Source organism: Marmota marmota, unplaced genomic scaffold (genome assembly GCF_001458135.2).
Source record: "Marmota marmota marmota unplaced genomic scaffold, marMar, whole genome shotgun sequence".
NCBI lineage: Eukaryota > Metazoa > Chordata > Mammalia > Rodentia > Sciuridae > Marmota > Marmota marmota.
In genome coordinates this window covers 193621-213120 of record NW_026000223.1, presented here as the reverse complement: position 1 = coordinate 213120, position 19500 = coordinate 193621, and the positions used below count along the sequence as shown (strand labels likewise).

The following is a 19500-nucleotide window of genomic DNA, read 5'->3' as shown; positions in this document are numbered from 1 at the left end:
TACTCTTCTGTTATGGTTCATATATGAGGTGTCCCCCAAAAGTACATGTGTGAGACAATGCAAGAAAGTTTAGAGGTGAAATGAATGATTGGGTTATAAGAACTTTAACCTAATCAGCGAATTAATCCCCTAATAGGAATTAGCTGGGTGGTAACTGCAGGTAGGTAAGGTGTGGCTGGAGAAGGTGGGTCCTTGGGACTTGCCTTTGAAGTCTATATTTTGTCTCTATTGAGCAGAGCAGTCTTTCTCTGTTTCCTGGTGCCAAGTCCTAAGCTACTTTCCTCCACCACACACCTCCATCATGATGTTTTGCCCCATGTCAGGCCCTGAGGAATGGATTTAGCCACCTATGAACTGAAACCCATGAAACCATAGGCCCCAAATAAAGTTATCCTCCTTTAAAATGTTCTTGTTAGGTCTTTTGATCACAATAATGAAGAAATTGACTAAAACACTCCTCCTTATTCATAAGTTTGAAACATTTGGTCTAAACTTGGAAATTTGAATGATTAGATCTGATAATGGAAAGACTGACATCATTCTCAGACAGAATAATAGGTGATATTCTACTTATGATTTGATAACTACTTATATAATTGTTAAATATAAAACTGACTCAAAATGGGAACACTCTAATAGCAGGAATAAATGCTATTTTAGTAGAATTTTGAAAGTGAGTCTTATTCTTTTTCCTTTGTGTATCCTAAATAATTCCCTCTGTTTCTTCCTTTGATAGGATTTAAAATACACTAAGAACTTGAACTTGAACTTCCAAACTTTAAACTGATGCAATAAGATTTAACAAGCACTTTCACACTACTGCCACATCTGTGGGCACCTGAACTCAGTGGTAGAGAACATATTTAGCATGCACAAGGTCCTGGGTTCAATCTCTAGCACCAAACAAAACAAAACAAAACAAAACAAAAAAACAAAAATAAAACTCCAGGGAAATACTGGGGAGTGATACTGGGCAAATTATATTGTCATATTGTGTGCATGTACAAATATGTAGCAATAAATTCCACCATTTTGTACTACTGTAATGCACCAATAAATGGCAAAAATAAAACCTACCCTCCTTCTAGGCAATGGCAATGAAGAAAACTGGGTTTGGTGTACTAATTACATTTTATTCTTTTAAAAAATATTTGTTTTTTAGTTGTAGTGGAAACAATACCTTTATTTTATTTATTTATATGTGTTGCTGAGGATTGAACCCAGGGCCTCACGAGTGCTAGGCGACTGCTCTACCACTGAGCCATAGCCCCAGCCCCCTACATTTTATTCTTATATTTACTAAAACAAACATATTTGTTTAGAAAAAAAGTATTTGTATACTACTTAAAACCATCTGCTTACCCAGGTGACATGTCACACCATAAAAAGCATCATATAGGGACTGAGGGTACAATTTAATCATAGAGCAAATGCTGAGCCCCAGTTGAGATCTATTCTACACCTGAATCTATGAATACTGAATTGATAGGGTAAGAAATCTATACAGCCCTCCCTCAGCTCATAAATGTCTCTGGAGAAAACAACCATTCAAACAGTACTCCATGAAATCTGAGCATTAGTTGAATTCTGGCACCTAAAATTTATATGCTACCAAGCAACTATTCTCAGTTCCGAGTATAGATTTGAGCTCACTGGAGGTTTTTATGCAAATATTTAATGTTTAGGTCATGTGATGTCCAATAAGTGGCATTGGCAGATATTGAGCACTTGACATGTGAGTAGGCCCTCATGTTGAAATGGCAATAATTTTGGATATACGGCATTAAAGGATATTAGTTAAAGTGCTTTGCATCTTTCTCATTGAAGTTTAGAAGTACACCTACAGGGATATTTAAGAACATATGCATGGTTCTCCTGGTTTCTTTGTGTAGCATTTGCTGAAAATATGGCTTCTCAAACTAGAATGTATATTAAATTCCATGGAAGTATCATTAAAATGCAATTCTAACTCTATAGGACTGGGCAGTCAATTGTAGGCTGGACCTGAGTAATTGCTAATTTACTTTTTTTATATTCTTTCCCAGAGATCAGGGCATTGAATATAGACATAGCCAACAATCAATACACCATTTCTGAGGAACTAAAGCATGTCCACCAGGATATTTCAAACATAAACACACAGCATGCTGAGAGACTCAAACATGTAATCTATGTCCAAAGCTTCATTTAATTCACCTCCAGTCATCCCTATTATTTGTGAACCTGGGTATAAGCAAACAATGGTTTGTGGGTGTTTGCAAAGACACTTTTAATCAACAAGTAGCATTCTACTAAATTTGTTTAGAATGTGGTTTCTGGTTTCAGAATTGAAGTGCTCCTATCAGCCAGCACTGTGCTATTAACTACTCTCTGGGTGACCCTGCTTATGCTACTTAGGGATACTTCTGATTATCATATTTTTGAATTATGTCCTTTTATGTCATTAGTGATGGATTCCATATCTTTTCACTCACTGAAGTTTTGAGGCTGAGTCACTGTGCTCAAATTTTGCTTCTACAAATCCAATGAAAATTATCATGGCTTCCTGAGTATCTGTCTTGTTATGAGTCTGGGAACTGTCATATTTCATTTACCCTGATTAAGGTAAATATGCTTCCCCTGCATTAACTAACTATTTTAATTATTGAAGTCTTTGCTTCAAGTGCCTCATTTAGTTTTTTTTTTTTTGCAAATACACTTTTATCCACAATAATATTTATAAACAAATCACTTTGTGCTCAAAGTTTAAAACTTTCCCACTTGGTACACATGTGAGACACAGCAGAAAAGTGTGGAATATTTCCTAAATCAAGTTTCACAAATCCAATCATCCTTTTTCTGTGGCAAACAGCATAGTACCCCTCACTGGATAGGTTTAAACTAAAAAAGGTTTATTTTTGCTCACAATTCTCATTCAAGGTTGAGAGGTCACACTCTGCCTCTGGCAGAGTCCTGAGGCAGTGCAGGGCAGCACATGCCTAGAGACCAGGAGCCACTAGTGACCCAACCATCTGGCTTTTAGAGCAGATCTGCTTTTAAGATAAACCATTAACCAATGAATTAAGTGCATTTTTTTTTGATACTGGGCATGAAACTCAGAGCACTCAACCACTGAGCCACATCCCTAGCCCTATGTTTGTATTTTATTTAGAGACAAGGGGTCTCACTGAGTTGCTTAGCACCTCGCTTTTTGCTAAGGCTGGCTTTGAACTCACGATCCTCCTGTCTTAGCCTTCCAAGCTGCTGGGATCACAGGCTTGTGCCATTGCACCTGGCAAATGCATTTTTCACTTATGATTTTTTTTTTAAACTTTTTGCATTTATCAGACATAGTCCCATCTTATGTCAAGGGAGTATGGGTGGTAAAAAATATATGGTGTATATGCATCCAGTTCAAAAATGGACAAATCCCTGCGTAATATGAAGATAGAAGATGTATTTTCACCATTTTTATTAGACCAGTGCTTTTTGGTGTTAGAAAACCTGAAATTTAATTTCCAGTTTAGGTTATGCCTCTGGTATCAGATGCTCTGTGGGGAGCCACACTGAATGACCACGCCTTCCAATCTTGATGCACCAGGCTTTGGCCAACCATGCATTCATTGTGGCTTGGGCAGTGACCTGCTTGGATAGCAAGGTCACTTCTTTGTGAGCATAACTTTAGGGTTGAGTTACACTCACCTGTTCTCTTGTAATCCTACCCCTTCTGCCCTATTATGGATAGAAGTTTCTAAGAACAGTGTCCCCCCCAATAAAAGCTGACTTCCAAGTGTACTCTCTCTCTTGTCAGCCTCTCGTGACTTTCTCTTGCTCTCCCTTTTGAGGATCCTGAGGCCAAGAGCCGAGGAAGCTGTCCTGAAGCTTGTATAAAGGTAAATTGTGTCTGTTTTATTTTGTATCCCTACAAATTCACATGAGTGACCTTTGTTCAGCTGCCTGTGCTGGTCAGGTGCGGCAATGCTCTGCTCACCCATTCTGCCCTTGGGTGCCATGGGCACCTATTACTCTTTCCGCCCCTTGCAAAAGATTTCTGCCTATAGTTACTACACAGTATGAAAATTATTAACCCATCAAATAGATTAATCCACTGAGGAAGTTATAGCTCTCATAATCTCAACATTTACCTCTGAGCATTGTTATATTGGATATCATGTTTCCAACACATGAGCTTCATATCCAAACAATGACATTCCCTAACAGTGTAGTATAACAGCTCTTAATATTAACATTTTAGGAGGCATTAAGATTTAAATGTAAAAGAAACCACCAATTGAACATTCAAAAGTTTTTACCCACTAAATAAAAGCATGTAATATTTATACACTCATGTATATATTGGAATATCTATAATACATATACAAACACACTTGTATAACATATACTAATATAATACACATTATTAAATACAAATTTATAATAATATAGCAAAATGTAGTATATGATAATGAAGTTAACCTCAATTTAACTTTGTTTATTATATAAATGTCCTCCTAGAAGTCAAGTATGCTTAGTAACCACTACTAAAAAATAATGCACTGAAAAGAAATTTCTAAATAAAAGTAATTCTTTTCACTTGAAATTCAACATCATGTAAAAACATAGCAGAATTCAGAAATTTTGTTTCTTAATATGTGTGATGAAAATGATTTAAAAGTACCAATTGTGTGCTATTGTTAAGAGCCAATGCTGTTCATAGTAATTATACATATTTTTAATTTCTGAAAACTAGTTTATTTAAATTAGGTTTTAAATACATCACATAACATTAAAATTGGAAGGGAAATAGAAAAACATAAATCAGTTTAATATTTCACATGGCACTGGGCAGCTGTGGCTGGTGAGTTGCAAGCTCTATAGCTAGCTGCATGACTGATAACATTAGTTTGGTACTTGTTTCCTTGTGAAAAGTTTAACTGATATTAGACTGACCTCACATTCTATTGTTTTGGACACCCCTTAGCTAGAATATGTCTAGTCAAAAAGAAAACCTTTGTGGAAAGCCAGATGTTGCATCACCTCACTGGAAGGAAGGTGATCTGAGGTCTGCCCACCTGGTCAGGTAAGAGACACCAGGAACTCTTTTTAATATCAAAGGTTCCCCCTAGTGATATAGCTGCCATTGTTGCCTTATCTCATCCTCTTCTTATTGTTCAGGTCATGTTACTGTTAGGGAAGGGGACTCTTGTTCAGGGAGAGCTGAGGAACTTCTGGCCAGACACAGCCATCTGTGATCCTGGGGCTCTGGGTTTTGTTGAAACATCATGTTATTGCTTTGTTTCAGGGTGGACACTGCCAGGCACCTACCTCTTGACTTCTATTTAAATGAGGGACTTCTAGACTACTGACTGCATGACTCTTTTTAGTTTATTGCATGAAAGAGTTATATTCGTCCAAGTTAAAAGCAAACCCCAAATGGTTTACATTATACAAGCTTTGAGGGGTTTAAACTTGTGATAAGGAAAAGAAGGGAAATTCTACTCACTGCAAGGTAATCCTCACTTAAGCTTCAGTGAGCCATAAGCACTTAAAACTCATGATCGTCCTTGCTCAGTCCAATCTCTACCAGGAACTACCCTATGTCCTTGTGCTGGTCACCCAGTAGCTGAATTACTTCCTGATATGCTCAATTACAGTACTATTGCAGGCAAATTCTTCTTAAATGCCTTCTCTAGTTTCTGTTGAATTCTTATTTGGATATAATCCTTAATGCCAGCAGGAAGCAGGTCATACAGTATTATTCCTTTTTCCTGCTAGAAACAACTGAGGAAACTTCCTCTGCATAAGGCAGCTATGGAAGAAGAGGGGTGGGGGGATGCAGCATTGGGAAGCAAGGGTGCTCAAGGGGGAGGCTGCTCTGTCTTCATTGGTGGCTCAGTGGCTGGGTCTTAATAAATCTTAAGTAAAGATGCCGTCAGTATTCCAATAATTTATAAAATTTGTTCCATAAAGTGGTAATTGGCATCTGAATGCTGCATGCCTGTGTTCCATGTCTCTGGTCCCCCCATTGTAGTTCAATCACTCTGGCCTTTGGCAGGTGAGACATGACAGATCATCACCCCAACCCTAACCCTGATGGTGCTGTGGAATCATGGATATTCACCTATAGATTCTGCATGTCTGGACCCACTTTTCTGAAAGTTCTTCCTCTCCTGCCATGACTGGTATCTCCTTCTCCTGTGGTCATGCTACTGCCTTAACCAGACCCCTGGAGACCTGGGGGATGTTCTCTTTTGTTACTACCTGCTTTAGTCTTCTCTGTCACTTGAGTGCTGCCGGCTCTACCCCACTATTGCTCCAAGGGCTTAGGTTCTTGATTCTACTGTTTTCCACAAACTTACATTTAGGCACTGTGCAGACCTCTTTGCAACATATTATTGTCTCTTCCACTGCTGGTAATTCTGCTTACATATTACTCCACAGAGATGGAAATGGTCTCTTGGACACTCAAAGGAAACCTGTGCATTTGTCCATTAAGGGGAACATCAGGATTCTTGATTCTCTGTAAGTTTTGACAGGATTAATAAACAGTCCAAGGTATTTCATGCTTCCTATTAGACACATGGAGCCCACATTTCTACCCACAAATAAGCTCAATTGACTGACAAATTCAACTGAAACTCAAAGTCATAGTTGTTTCTAACCTGACTTTTTGTCAGCTCAATATTAGTTATTTCCACTAGATTTTATCTTTCATTAGAAATTGAAGACCCTACTGCTCACCATTTTTAGTTAGAGTTGTGTCTTTTTCAGTTTTTTTAATAAATAGAAAACAATGGAGGTTGAATTCTCTTTGCATTTGAATATGATTGCAGCAAAAATAAACACCAAATAATAATTTGAGAAATGAAACAAACTATTCAAACTATTCAACCACTTTCCATTAGTCTGGCCTCCTATAGCTCATCTCCAGAGACCATTCCCATTGTTCTGAGGCTGGTTTCCCTGGAGTCATTTTATCCCAGGATAAAACAATATTTGAATGGGACCATTACATTCTAATTATTTAAAATTTGATAAAAATGCTGTTGATTCATGAATTAAGTAGAACTTAATATTATCACTTCAGTTAATCTGCTGATTTATCAGTCCTTTTGTTTCAAACCCAAGTTTCTCTATCTCATGTTATCCCATGAAGAGTTACATTTGAAGAGGAACAGAATAAGGTCTTCTTAAATAAGGTATGAGAAAGTAGGTGATTCATTTACTACATGATCTGTTGTGAGGTAGGGAAATCAATTGGATTATATTCATGTTATTTAAAATTTGAAAAAAGCTATATAAAAATGCCAGCACACAGAAGGAGATTAAAAGACTCAGGTTTGTTAGAAAGAAAAGAGAACACAGTTTTCCTCACTGTGAATGGTTTGTATCTGAAAACATGAGCACCCTGAGGAAATGTCCTTCCTTCTCTCCCCCAGGATTAGTTTCTGATGCTGTGAAGTGCCTGAAATCCACTAGGATGTTAATAGTCCCTTTTTCTAGTTTAAGTTATTCTTATAAATTCTCAAAAATTTTTGTCATGAAAGATAAACAAGTACTGGAGTTGTGGCTCAGTGGTAGAGCACTTGCCTGGCATGTGTGAGACACAGGGTTCAATTCTCAGAACCACATGTAAATAAATAAAGTAAAGGTCCACTAACAACTAAAATATATGTGTACATACAAAAAATTAAAAAAAAATTAAAAAGAAAGATAAACAAATGAAAGTAAAGAAACTCTAAAATTTTCTCTATGGGATGCATGCCTCTGTGACTTCTAATTCTGATGTGTATAAATTCTAGCATTCTATGATATTGCATAAACAATTCTGCTGAATAATCTATATTAGAATTATAAGCAAAGCTTTACGTGTGTAATGTGTATAAGTTACTTTCCTTACTTACAAAGGATGAGAAAAAATCTCTAAAATACACTTGTGAAATTAGTATGCTAGGTACAATGAATCGTATCTTCATATTAAAGAGAAATGTCCTGTCAGAATTAGGATTTTACTGTTTCCTGTCAACAGAATCACTGTAATTCCAGTGACTTGAGCTGCCTTGGAAGCAGCTAGAGGACAGGAAATTCCAGCAGTACAGGTGAGTCCTCTGTGGTGTATCTGGTTTTCCCTTTTCAGATGTCTATCAATAGCAGTTATGACCCAGTGGGATGAGAGAAGTTGGTAAGTACTCCATCCCACATGTGCTGTCAGGCTGCTCACTAAGTGTCACCCTTGATCACCTCTAGGGGTGGTGGACACAGAGTGGGCATACAGTTCAGGGGCTACAGAGGGATGTATGTCTTAATTGCATCCATGATAGTTGCTAGGGGTCCCTTGTGTATGGTGAGATGATGTCACCTTCACTGCTTCTGACATAGATGTCACATCTATTAGCGCAGATTGAGGGACTCCAGGAGCAGAGGTCCTTTCTCTATTTCAGTTCAAAGTGACAATCTGTGACTTTTTTTCCAAATACAACTTAAAATCTCTGAAGATAGGGAGATACTCTTATGGTATTGTTCTGGCAATGACAAAGTTGTAATATAATAGCTCTGCACAAATAAAAGTCCTGGCATTTTGAAATTAACAGTTAATGAATTCATGGAAATTCCCTCCCATATGCATTTGACCCTTAAAGAGGGACATGGCTAAACTCTTCTAAGAAGTATGCAGATATCCTATCTGCCTCACCTATCTTGAAAAACCCTTATACCTGAAGTGTGGATGCATCTATTGTCTCAACTGCTAGAATTCCCCAAAGAAGGAATGTGGTGGGTAGGCTTTCTGGTGCCTTTTGTGTCCCATGGTCTCTCATAAGAAGGACATCAGGCCCAATTGGCAGCTAGCAAAGCTGGTTTCCAAGATCAAGAAACTGGAGCCCTGACTGCAAGCTACTGTATGGGTGAACTGAAGAATGTAGAAGTTTCAAGGTAAGACATCTGCACACCCTGCCTCCTTCCCAGTACATGACCAGGAAAAATCACCTGTGCAGTTGACTCTGCATTCCTTTTGGGGACTAGGTGAGGTCTGGTGCCTAAAATTGTGATGTCATTGTGGCATTGATGATTTTCAGTCCTAATAACGTGTAGAATCACCTTGGGATCTTTAACATAAATGCTAATGTCTTGTAGTGGCTTAGATAAAGGATATTCTACACTTACTGAGACTGCCTGGGGAGGTTGGGATGGAGCATTTTCTAGACTGGGAGAGTTCAGCCAGGATACTGCTGACTTGGGGATGACACACAGAGAGGCAAACACTTGGAGCCACTGAGTCTGAGCTTTGTGGCTGAGATGCCCAGGAATGTAATGTGAAAATCCCCTAGCTGATTCTAATGTGTAGAGCATGTCAACACACATCCCACATGATGGTCTCTTCCCCATTTTGGAGAGGCTGGCATCCAGTACCTGTGGTAGTGCTTCTGGGTGTCAGGTGAGTCCCAGAATCTGATGTCCTGATTCATGCACCAATGGTGGCCCTGGATTCATTAGATGTAAAGGACATTTTTTTTTCTTTTTTAATTTGTTCTAATTAGTTATACATAACAATAGAATGCATTTTGACACATCATACATAAATAGGTAAAGGACATTTAAATGAAAAGATTATGATCATTTTGACAAAGGACTACACCAGTACATGATGTTGTATTCATTCCCATGATGAACCCAACACTGTTGGCTTCTGCAATGTGTCTTCCCTGACACTCCTGATTTCTGCTCATCCTTCATCAATATCTGATCTCTGCATGAAATGGGAGAACAGGTTCACTCTCTTCTCATCTTTGGAATATACTAGCTCTTTTACTGACAATGTGTCCAGATGACATTTCATTCACAGTTTCACTATCAGGCAGAGATTAGTCACCTGATATTTATTTTAATCTACAAAAGCTGCATTGGTGATCAAAGCTATCTTTTCCCTTAAAGATGCTCTGGAAAATTATTATTTTTTAAAGTTTTTTATTTGTTTTAATTAGTTACACATGACAGGGCAATGATCTTGACATATCATTTGCAGGGAAATGGATGGCATTAGAGCAGATTATGCTAAGTGAAGTTAGCCAATCCCCAAAAAACAAATGCCAAATGTCTTCTCTAATATAAGGAGGGTGAGTCAAAATGGGGTAGGGAGGAAGAGCATGGAAGGAAGATTACCTCTAGATAGGGAAGAGACGTTGAAGGGAAAGGGAGGAAGAAGGGAAATTGCGTGGAAGATGGAAGGAGACCCTCTGGACAATTATTTTTCAGAATGCTCCTGAATATTAATTTTGTCTAGGCTACCTCATCCTTTTCCTTCCTTCCTCCTCTATTGACATGGGCAGCCCCATACTTCAATTAAATACCTAATTCCTTAAAATGATAATTTATATTATTCATTGCCTATTTTCTCTTTAATAAGTCAATTTTGACTAATAACATTTTCTTTGTACTGAAGATTGAACCAAGAGTTCTCTACTACTGAGCTGCACCCCAGCCCTATTTTAAAATTTTGAGACAGGGTCTCACTAAGTTGGTGAGGCTGACCTGGAATTTGCCATTGTCCTGTCTTAGGTTTCTGAGTTGCTGGGATTACAGGTGTGCACTATCACTTCCGGTTTGACTATTAACTTTTAAGTACCTTTCTCTTACCTCTTAAATTTTAGCCCATTATTGTTTTGACTAAGGCCTCATCTTCTACATAGTATGGAAAGTACTCTGAATGAAGATGCCAATCCTCATACTGTCCTTGCACTCCAGGAATGTTACCTATGTGGCCATATGGTCATCTGCAGAGATACCCCATCTACTGTTAGAACTATAAATATAATTTGTTGCAAACATGGAAACAAATGCCTCAAACAATATCCAAAACACTGAAGTAGTAAATGTGGAAGCAGAAACATTGTTTAATATTGCTACTTTTCTTTGTGTTCATTATCATTCATTTTTTCATTCATTAGTGTGGTAGGAAAAGGGTTCTAATAGCAGAGACTCTACAGTCAAAAGGAAAAAAGGTTCAATTAAGGTTTTAAAATTTAGAGTGTAAAAAAAAAACACAAAAGAATTCTGTGAATTAGAGTCACTGCACAAAACATACCTATGATATGTATTATGATCTTTCCAGTAGAGTCAGGAGTTGGCTCCATGAAAAAAATCTTATTTTGGACTTTGCAGTGGAAGTGAAAAATAGGACTATATTCTATGTGCTGAGCTTCTTTTCGTTTCATCATGTATATGACCTTGCATGTTGACACAGCTACAAACCTCCCAGTCATTACTGATTACCACAGGAGCATACAATGAAGACAAATCAAATAGTATCAACTGCTGCTGGCTGAGAAACTGGGATATGCAGTGTGTGTCCTTGGTTCCACTAGGCTTACTTCTGGTCTTCATTACCAGGAGATGGACATAGGAACAAGTACAGGATGGGACCTGGAGAATAACAGAGCTTCCCATGTATTTCAAACCAGTGAGATGCCAAAGAGCCTGGGATGTCCCTCTGATCCTTGAGATCATCCCAACTTTAGCCTGGGCCTTTATTACCCTTTGTATTCAATCTACCCCTTCAGCTACCAGCTACCCAGGAGCCTCCCTCTTCTCTTGGCCCTTCTCATCAAGTGTCCCAGGAAGGTGTTCAGAGGAGCTCTTGACCTTCCCTCCCATCAGCCTTTGTAACTCTAATCAGCCACTGGAATCCTCTAGCAAAGTGAATTCCAATATGTTTCCTCCTCTGTGGCCCCAGTACTCCAGCTTGATAGGCAGGTCTATATCCAAATACGACGTCTGAAGGGCAGGATTCTTTTTAGATTATCAAGTTCATCTAGAAGGAAAATTCAGGGATGACTCTCATCCCTATGCAGCCTCTCAGAACAAACCTGTCCCATTCAGCATACAGAGGATCCACCCACCCTGGTCATACATGCCTTCACAAATTCATCCATCCTCTGGGCTCCTGCAATGGAATGTGTGAGATACAGGTGATTCTGGTACCAGGGGTCAGTCCAGATGAGAAGACAGACAGCCTGACAATTATCTGTCTACAGTGACAAGGAAAGGATAATTGCAACAGTGGGAGAGTCCTGGATATATGGGAGAAAGAACACTGATAACTATGGCAGCCTCACCTTGAAAACTGAGAAGTTGAGGCAGTGGAGCATTTCATGGAAAGATATATGAATGTGGGTCCTGGGCCCCTATCCTGTTTAAAAGTTTCCCAGGTCCTGAGGGGCCCCAATGCCTGAGACTCAGGGACACAACCAGTGGCATGGACCATCAATCCCAGGCCACCCTCCCAGGGCAACAATGCCTGGCACAGGAGGCTATCTGTACTTAGGTCCTGGGACAAGGGCCATTGGTCCCACCACAAAGGCCACCATCCCCTGACCCAGCGGAGCTGCCAATGTGTCACCTATAGTTGAGGGCCTCACTACCTATTCTGGCCATACCAGGCCCTGGCTCCTTAGCCAGGGTCCAATTCTGCCCATCCCACCTAAGCCAGCTCCATATGCCCAGTGCTTACCAGGATCCTGCAACCAGGTGTACCCACACTTGTCCCCTGAAGTATGCATAGAAGTCTGCATCTCACAAAGATCCACACTTTAGAGCTAGTCCCTGGAGGGCTCTACAGTCAAGAGGTCTGACTACTATATCCTGTGGGGACTACCCAGCATTCTGCTATCTAAGAATCCCTTAGAAGCCCCCAAAGAGGCCAGGTATGATAGCCTCAGCTACAGGTCCTGGACCATGGCCTTCTTAGTTGCAGTTTGGTTTAGAAAATACTAACAGGTCAAACTATCCCTATGAGGACTGGCTTTACCCAGATAATGAGGGACTAGAAGGGGCAGAGAGCAGTCCCCAGGCCAGCCATGCATGGTAGATGGCTGCCTGTGTTGAAAGGAAGGGGACAGGATAAGCAGAGGAAGGGGAGGGAAGGGGAAAGGAAAAAAGACCCTGCACTTGGCTGACCAGGGACTTTGCCATCCACTTTGCCACTAGATGCAGCAGAGGCCAGAGATCTCTGGATCACAGGCAGTCATAGGCAGCAGTTTCTGGCTCATGTGATTCCTTGCCAGGGTCCAGGAGAGACTGAGAGTCACAGGCAGGGGAATTAGACAAGGTAACATGAAGGGAAGGACAGTATAAAATTGTACATGGCGGGTGGGGTACTGTGAGAGCCAAGGCTGGGCTCACACTTGTTTGGGAGGTGGCAGAGTTCCCACATTACCCATTCACCTGCCAGTTTCAGAAAGTGCCCATATCCTTCTGCTTGTGGCAGGTTGTTTATGGTGTTTGTATAGATTACACAGATCCATAAATATGGCTAAATATATTGGGCTGGTAGTCAAAGACGGGTAAGATCCAATTACAATGGTATCAACCTAAGCCAGGAGGCTGATGATTTGAGGTCAGACCATCCAATGACGGGTAAGGACCATATGTACTATTGGACAACCTAAAACAGGCACAGTCCCTAAACCACATATGCTGCAGTCTGGCTGGGCACAATTCAGGAGCCACTTATCAAGCAGAAACGAACTTTATTTTTAGAACACACATGCCTGCACCACAGGAGCTCTTTAGGAATTCCCTCAGAGCCCAACTTCCACCACCGGCTTCCCACAAGCCTCTCAACCCCCCCCACTCCTCCTGCTCTTGAGGCCGATTGGCTGGTTGTGTGGGCGGAGCCAAAAAAGTCCCCCCATGAGCAGCTCAGTGGTCTGAAAGGGCGGGGAAACAGCCCAATGAGCATCACCGCAGAGGAGCCAATCAGCTGGCAGCTGGAAGTTTGCTGGGGCCGCTGTGAGCCAATCATCAGCTGGCAGCTGGAAGTTTGCTGGGGCCCCTTTGGCTGTGGCTCTCAACACACATACTTGTTGTTTAATAAAACAAAAGGGGGGGCTGGGGATGTGGCTCAAGCGGTAGCGCGCTCGCCTGGCATGCGTGCGGCCCGGGTTCGATCCTCAGCACCACATACAAACAAAGATGTTGTATCCGCTGAAAACTAAAAAATAAATATTAAAAAAAAAACAAAACAAAACAAAACAAAACAAAAAAAACAAAAGGGGGGAGATGTTAGGGGCTGCAATCAAGTCAAGATGGTGCCTGGCAGTTTGCCAGGAAGAGTGGTTTGTGAGGCAACGCCACTGAGCCATTAAGATGATGGGGATTCCTTATTGGCTGATTGCTGTATCTGGATGATGCTAATTGAGTCAAGCTGTGTGTAATCAGTTAGGTATATATACCGCTGTTGTTCCGCAATAAAGCAGTTCCCGCTTCAACCTTCAAGTTGCTTGTCACCTCCTGGTTATTTTGCCCAGCCGGACTGCGGCAGACAAAGGTGCTAAAAACATGCATTGGAGCAAAAGTAGCATCTTCAACTAATGGTGCTGGGAAAACTGGAAATCCATATGCAACAAAATGAAATTAAACCCCAATCTCTCACCATGCACAAAACTCAACTCAAAGTTGGTCAAGGACCTAGGAATTAAACCAGAAACTCTGTGTCTAATAGAAGAAAAAGTAGGCTCTAATCTAATCTTCATCATGTGGGATTAGGCTCCATCTTCCTTAATAAGACTCCTACAGCACAAGAATTAAAATGAAGAATCACAAATGGGATGGAATTAAACTAAAAGGTTTCTTCTCAGCAAAACAAAACAAAACAAAACAAAACAAAACAAACAAAAATCTGTGAGGTGAGCAGAGAACCTACATCCTGGGAGCAAACTTTTACCCCTCGCACATCAGATAGAGCACTAATCTCTAGAGTATATACAGAATTCAAAAAGCTAAGCACTGAAAAAACAAATAACCCAATCAACAAATGGGCCAAGCACCTGAACAGACACTTCTCAAAAGAGAATATACAATTAATCAACAAATAAATATATGAAAAAATGTTCATCATCTCTAGCAATTAGAGAAATGCAAATCAAATCTACTCTAAGTAGATTTTTTTACTCTAAGTAATTCCAGTTAGAATGGCAACTATTATCAAGACAAACAACAATAAATGTTGGCGAGGATGTGGGGGAAAAGGTACACTCATACATTGTTGGTGGGACTGCAAATTGGTGCAGCCAATATGGAAAGCAGTATGGAGATTCCTTGGAAAACTGGGAATGGAACCATCATTTGACCCAGCTATCTCTCTCCTAAGTCTATACCCAAAGGACTTAAAAACAGCATTCTACAGAGACACAGCCATATCAATGTTTATAATTCACAATAGCTAAATTGTGGAGCCAACCTAGATGCCCTTCAGTGGAGGGAATGAATAAAAAAATGTGGCATATATACACAATGGAATTTTACTCAGCAATGAAAGAGATTTAATCATGGCATTTGCAGGTAAATGGATGGCGTTGGAGAAGATAATGCTAAGTGAAGTTAGCCAATCCCTCCCAAATAAATGCCAAATATTTTCTCTGATATAAGGAGGCTGACTCATAGTGATATAGGGAGGGAGAGCATGGGAGGAATAGATGAATTCTAGATAGGGCAGAGAGTTGGGAGGGAAAGGGAGGGGGCATGGTATTAGCAAGGTGGTGGAATATGATAGACATCATTATCCAAAGTACGTGTATGAAGACATGAATTGGTGTCAACATATTTTATATTGACACCAATTCATTTGGGGTCATTCATTTTTTCATATATTGATATGAAAAATTGTGTTGTATACATGTAATAAGAATTGTAATGCATTCTGCTGTTGTTTTATTTTTCTTTTATAAAATCAATACAAAATGAAAAAGAAAAATAGCACATATATTAAAAAATAAGTAAAGTAGATTTGACATGGGATTTCTCAAAAATGTGTTTGTTAGACATTTGATTAATTTATAAGATTAAAATGCTAAGTGTTAAATATACCACCAAGTATTCTTAACTCCTTGAACTCCATTGGGTGACATGATTGATGTTTTCATAAATTGGTAAGTGAAAAATAAAAGGATTTAAAGTTGCTTTGCCACCACTTAAAAAGTTTATTAAAAATTTAAAGTTCCAACAGGTATAATTTTATATACTTGAACACTGTGTTTTCAGGAAATGGTAAACAGAGGTAATTTTATATACAAAGGTTTATAGAAGATTTCTGTATACAAAGGCCCAAAAGTTTCAACCATTTCAATTAAGAGTACTGTAAATAACATTGTTATAGTTAAAGCAGCATCCCAGGGTTTCATAAATTCACCTCCAGACCACTCACATATAATCGAATCAAGCTTTTATTGAAGCACACTCGTGGTGACTGACCAGAACATAAAGCTGTTCCCCTGATCAGCCCTGAACAATTGCAAGGCTGCTCCTTATAAGCCTGAAAGCCACAAAAGGGATGTTTGGGTGTCTATCCAATGCAAGCAAGCCAAGTTATAAAAGCGGGAGAGTGCAGTCATGTGGCGGGATGTTTAGCCAGTCACAATTAGCCCAGTCACCCCAATTACAGAAACACAGCCCAGTTACCCTAGTTACAGAAACATGCCCCATTAGGTAGTTCCGTGTTCTTAAGGGTTTCTATAGCAAAAGGAAAAGAACAACTTGCCCCAGTCATGACCTTTCTATTTGGCACAGTTGTTTTTACAAAACAGAGTTACTAAACAAAATGGAGTCACTTTGGCTTGACTATCACAACATAAAGTATTTCTTTTTATTAAAATGAAATAATTTATCTAAATTCAGGAATTTACAAGGATTGTTTCAGAATGTAAACAGAAAAGAGGGTTAATAGATGGGAAAGAGAAATTAGAAGGTTCTAGGTATGGAAACCATATTTAATAGAAGGAAAAGGAAGTGTTTGTGGATAAGAAAGTGTTTATGTGATGAAGTAAATAAGAGGGTTTAAATAAGCAATAAAGAAGTTCTATGTATGTGAAACAATCAGTCAAAGCTATTTAAGGTTTGTTTTTTCCCCCCAAAGGACAATTGTTAATTTACTGATATAAACCAAAGTTTAATCTATGTTAAAAGGACAAGGATTTCTTAAAACATTAATTTGCCCATAACATTGTTTATAAGTTTTGATTTTTTGAGCAAGTAATCTTGAAGGAATTAAGGACTATACAACTGTGGTTAAACAACAACTCTCATTTTGGAATATTGTAATATGTTTTTACTCTTGTTAATTTTATTTTGTATTTTCCTTATAAATCCGTATAAATCCATCTAAATGTTGCCTGTTAATGTTTTGCAGAGGTATTACTTCAAGAACACACAACCTGGGTTAATTTAAGATAATAATCCATCACCTACAGTATAATACAGACCCCAATTAATAAAAAGGAAAAATGACTGTAAGATTATAGACATTAAAGTTAAAGCCTAGTACTCTTAATTTAAGTATGGTGAGGCTGATATGCTAGATGTTTAAGATCAGGACTTAAAAATTAAAGTTAAATTAAAAGGGCCAAGAAAACCAATATTTGACTCTTGCCTTTCAAGTCAGTCTGAATCCAGGGAACAGGAAACTTCTCTAAAGAACTTTGCCACTTCGGGCCACCTAACTTCCTAATTGGGGAGATTAATGAGGCCATTGGAGAACAGAAAGCCAATCAGTGCACTTGCTATGAAGAGGAGGGTCATTGGAGAAGGGAGACATCCATGATGCTTCCAGAGGAAGCCACATGATCAGCAAGACCTGAACCCATCCTAGCACAAATGGCATTAGCAGAGCTAAAATCTGCTCTCAAGTTCCCCAAAGAATGACTTCTAAATGGGAGCTCAGCTGATCTTTAACAACAGATAGAAACAAAAGTCAGTTTGACTTGCTTTATCTTAAACACCTAGCAAAAACAGTTAAAACCAAAACATAGCCATCCCTAGGCATTTAAAAAATAATAGTTAAACATAACTTAGGATATACATTTGTGTTAACCCCCCAAAATAAGTAAGACTGGAGGCTACAAAAGAGAGAGTCTTAGGAAGGAATGCCTAATAACTATTAAGTGAAACTGCCAAGTCAGAAGTTTTTAGTCAGTTTGAGACCTACAAATCTTCCTAACCTCCTACACAGTTAAGATTAATATTTACTAACATGATTATCTAGCCCTAAGTGACAGAAATAAAGAGTTCTCTACTAGACACAGAGGTCATACCAGTAGAAAGGTTTTACAAGATCAGATGACATTAAATAGCTTAACTACATCTTATGGGGATGGACATCTGTAACATTAAAAGTTAACTGTTGTGTTTACATTCCTGATAACTCTGGCTATGTTAAAGATTTATATCCCCAAATAAAGGCCTTGTTCTCTCCAATCTTGTTATGGGGACAACTTCTCAGCCCTCATACCTCCTGGTGAGAGATTATTGGCTTCTGTCATTTAATATTGGTCTTCTAGTGTAAAGGTTGGGCGAGCGTCGGAGGAAGAGACCACCAAGAGACTGTCTCATGCAACAGCAAAGGGTTTATTGGGGGTCCAGCATGCTGGGGCTCAGAGCTCACTTGAATAGAGCAGAGAGCCCTGAGAACAGCTTAAGCAGAGCTTATATACTTTCCTTGGAGAGGGCAGGGAGGGAAGTTCATTGACAGGTCAGGGCAAGTGGGCGGTTTGTGTGCAACCGGGTAAGGGAGTACATTCTGCAGTTGGGGACAGCACATTCTGGGAACAAGATTAGCAAACAGTTCTCAAGATTATTAACCTTTCACTAGGCCTAAACAGCTCATTGGTAAGTCCCTACTCATATAAGCCCTCAACACAAATGGGCTATTCAATTTGTTTCCCTACTAGCCACCCTGGGGTTATGGCAGGCCTAGCCACAGGAAAGGCAGGAATAACCACATCCATTATCTATTTTCATCAGCTCTCCAATCAGCTGATAGGGGATATCCAACAAGTAGCAGAGTCTATACTAACCTTCCAGAATCAATTGGACTCCTTAGCCTCTGTGGTCCTACAAACCCACCATGGACTGGACCTATTAAAAGCATAGAAAGGTGGACTTTGTCTATACTTTCAGGAGGAATGCTGTTTTTATGTCAACCAATCTGATGTAGTCAAAGACAAGACAAAAAACTCCAACAGGGCCTTGAATGTTGGAAACAACAGCTCTCCTCTGTTGGAGGATGGCAGCTAAGTAATCCTCTTCTTCAGTGGGCACTTCCTTTCCTGACCCCTCTCCTTGTCAGAGGCCTTTTGCCAATGCTTACCCCTGCATCATTAGATTTGTTCAAGACAAGAGTAAAAAAATCTCTAACCAAACCATGAACCAACTTCTGTTACAGGACTACCAACCCCTCATCAAAATTGGGCCATCCAGAGTCAGCATCACCACCAACTCCCAACTCTCACCATTACCTCAATAACATCCTGCAGCCCTAACAAGGGTCCAGAAGTGGCCCCTTCCCAGCAGGAAGAAGCTACAGAAGATTGATCTAAGCCACCATCCCATAAGGGGCCCAATAGCAAACAAAAAAGAAAGGAATATAGGGTATTGATTTAACATTTGAGCAGCCATCTGAAATGATAACCGCCATCTTATGAGATGTTTCACTTTCCTGTACTTCCTCTTACTTGAACTCACCCCACCCCCATT

General features: G+C 39.6%; 1 pseudogene; it reads left to right on the top strand.

Annotated features, from left to right (window-relative positions):
* The first annotated feature begins 4967 nt into the window (after positions 1–4967).
* On the top strand, positions 4968–11475 carry LOC107155328 (annotated as a pseudogene).
* The last annotated feature ends 8025 nt before the right edge of the window (positions 11476–19500 follow it).